Here is a 3,303-nt window from a genome sequence, read left to right on the forward strand (position 1 = left end):
CGGTGCCGGCGGTGGCGGGGCGCCCCTCGGGCGGGGGCCCCCCCCCCGGCCCGCAGGTAGGGCCGGCCTTTTGTCTGAGCCGGCGTCCCTCAGCCCCGCCGGCTGATGCCCCGCGCCCCGATTCACCAGTCGCGGTCGCCACCGGGGCTTGTCACTTCGTTTTAAATAAAACACCGAAAGAAATATACGGAGCGAGGAGCTGAAGTGGGACTGAAAGGGAGGAAACCCATAAGGAGGCGAGGGAAAGAAAAGCCATCAAAGAAGAGGGTAATATGACGTACAATGGATCTGTCCTGTCTTTGTCTCGCAAAGGTCATCCAAAAGTTACCAGAATTTAGTTCTGCTGAATAAAATTAGGCAATCAGTAACTTCTCGTTCACTTCGCAAGCTTCAATATATATGTGTGCGTACGTGTGCGCGCACAGACGCAAGCGCGCACGTATATGTATAAATCTATACACGCATGTATGTGAAATCATACGGATGGCAAGAAACCGTTCACTTTTAACCACTAAAGTTCAATCTATTGAACAGGAGAGGGCATGTAATTAGGTTAAAAATATCACGGGTTTAATGAGATAAATTCGGTCTTCATTCATCAATATCATTCCTGGAGCACAAGTAAATACATTCCAGTGAGGCGAATGCCGCTCTTGCTGCTGTCGTAAATATTTAGATGCGATCTGGACCCTTGACAGGAAAATTTTGCTAACGTCTGGCACATCTAGCTAGTTTACGAGTATCTTTTTAAAGATTCATTCACTGATTGGTAGATAATTATTTTATTTTTTCGGAAAATTTGTAACTTCTGGTGAGATTAACTGTTCAAATTCACAGTCTGTCAGTGAGAGTTACGACTGAGCGACAACTGAAATTTTGAGACGTCCTAAAACCTAGCAAATAAGAGCGAGGCAGCAAAACTTTTAACAATTTCTGAGTGTTCAGCACGCACATGCCTTTTGATTCCGCCAGGATTTAAACTTCTAACCATTTGAAGAAAGGTGAAGTTTTTGCATCGACCATATATTCCCCTAGAATCGAATCTGTGACTATATGAATATCACACAAATTCGGTTCTACAGGGTATATATAGACAACGTAATAACATTCTGTTTTCATCTACAATATAGCAGGTCTTTGCAATTCTCTTAGTCCTTACTGTCTTCTGAGGAATGCAAACTATTCTGCTGGGACTCAGTTCTGAAATTCGGATTTGCAGGAAGGTGGGATTTCAGAAAAGGTTCACGCTTGTTATTATTGCTGCAATAGAGCTATACGACTCTCCACCAATTTATAGCGACGAATTTCGCCTACCAAAATCTCAGAAAGACCTGCTGCTCACTTTAAATGCTCTGCCGTTTACGTCCTCGCTACGGGAAACGGACGTTATCGGTCAAATTGCGCTATTTAGAAGAATAATAGATAAAATCATTTAGAAAAGAGTCTTTAGCTATTTAGGCTAACACGAATCTGAAGATATTTTCCCTAATTAGAAATCCCCACCCCGCCCCAAATAAAAAAGAATTAACAAAAAAAAAAATCGAAACAGAAGTAAAACAGCCGACGACAGAAACAGCGATCGGTGAAAAAAAGAGGAGATTAAAGGCTGGAGTTAGTTGCTCTCGGGCAGAAGAGAGTTTCCAAATTTACCTTCATCCCATTATGCTGGTCTAGCTATTATCCCTGCGAGCCGCAGCCTCGCACCCTCCCAGGTTCTCCCGCCGTAGCGTTTATGGTGAAGGGCAGGGCGAGAGGTCATCCGAAATCATTTACAAATATATCACAAAGTTTCATTATTTTTACTTTGTCGACAGCAGCACACAGGAGTACAAAAGTTCATGAATTGTCTCTGACCCAGCTCCTCGCTGCTGTCCTGCGGTCAACCTCTTCTCCCTCCACTATTTAAAACAGGCACCATAAGGACAAATAATGGTGCGGGTGTGATACACCCAGCCACTGCGGAGGGCAGATTTGGGGGTGTTGCGTTTATCCGAGCGATGTGTACCGGTTTGTTTGCCCGGCTCCAGCTCCCAGCTGCCTGGTCCGGGGGGGGGGAGGGGGGGATGCTATTTTTAAACATCTGCTTTCTTAGCACTGCGGTGGTGTCGTCTTCACAGCAAGTGCAACTCGAAACGACTTTGTGTCCCTAATCTCCCCCCCCGCCTCCCCCCCGCCCCGGGATTATTTAAATCCCCACCCAACTATTTTAAGAGGCTCGCCCTGCTTTCTCCTCCTTTCTCCGAGGGGAGGGGGGATACCTCGCCCCCGGGGGGGGTGTTAACCACCCGGATAAACTGGCAGGGTAACACCCCCCCAAAAAAAACGAGCTCCGGGAGCGGAGAAGCCCGCCGCGGGCAGCCCGGGGAGAAGCGATGGGACTGGGGCAGCCGCAGCTCCCTGCCCTGCTTAATACTACACATTTTCATATTTGTTAGACGCTGTGACCGGCGTTTCACCTTATTGCACGACTTGCTTAGACAGGTCAAAGCCAAAGAGTTATTGATGAACAAAAGCGTTATATATTCACCTCCTGTTCAACTGCCCATACAAAATGCTTTTGATCTATCAGGCTTTTTGTGTTCTGGTTCATAATCAGTATGCTAAATGTACGTTGGCAGAAAACAAGCAATCCATACATTTAGGGCCGGCCCTGGAATAAAATGCCAAGGGCATCTACGCAGCGCAGGGCTGAGCTACGGGGGGAGGAAAGTTACCTATGGAACACCATTAAAACTGCAACGCTGGAGGCGATTCTTCAGTTCGTATTTAAAGGGCTCGAAAACCAATATCGCAACGTAAGGCAAGAAGAGAGGGAGAGGGAGAATCCTGGCACAAGCAGTGAAAGAGATTATCAACAAACAGGGAGAGGAAAAGGGGAGAAACGCAAACACGCACAGCTCCGCTCCTCGACACGCTCCCGGTGAGAGCGGGGCTGGCAGAAGCGGGGAGGGCAGTCTATACCTAATCAGCCTCCAAATACCGCAGGCTTTTTTTTCCCCCTTGGGAGGCAAACCAGTCTCTTGTCCCGAAGCACCAGGACCAGCGCGCTGTGCTCCTTACTGCAGCCAGAAAAGGTCCAGTAGCATTTCCAGCTACACCCCGACCTGCTGCCCGCCCCTCGGTCCCACCGCGCCACCCACGCGGGACCACCGACGGTGCGAAAGCCCCTACAGTAAAAGATGCCCCCCTCCCCCCCAGCTCAGATACCCATTCTCTTCAATGCATTCACAGCTTTTAAACCCACGTTTGGATCTCCCTTGCCCGCAAAGATCTAGCAGCATAGGATCAGCGCGACCGCCCCGC

This window comes from Phaethon lepturus, unplaced genomic scaffold (assembly GCF_000687285.1).
Source record: "Phaethon lepturus isolate BGI_N335 unplaced genomic scaffold, ASM68728v1 scaffold23066, whole genome shotgun sequence".
NCBI classification, from domain to species: Eukaryota; Metazoa; Chordata; class Aves; order Phaethontiformes; family Phaethontidae; genus Phaethon; species Phaethon lepturus.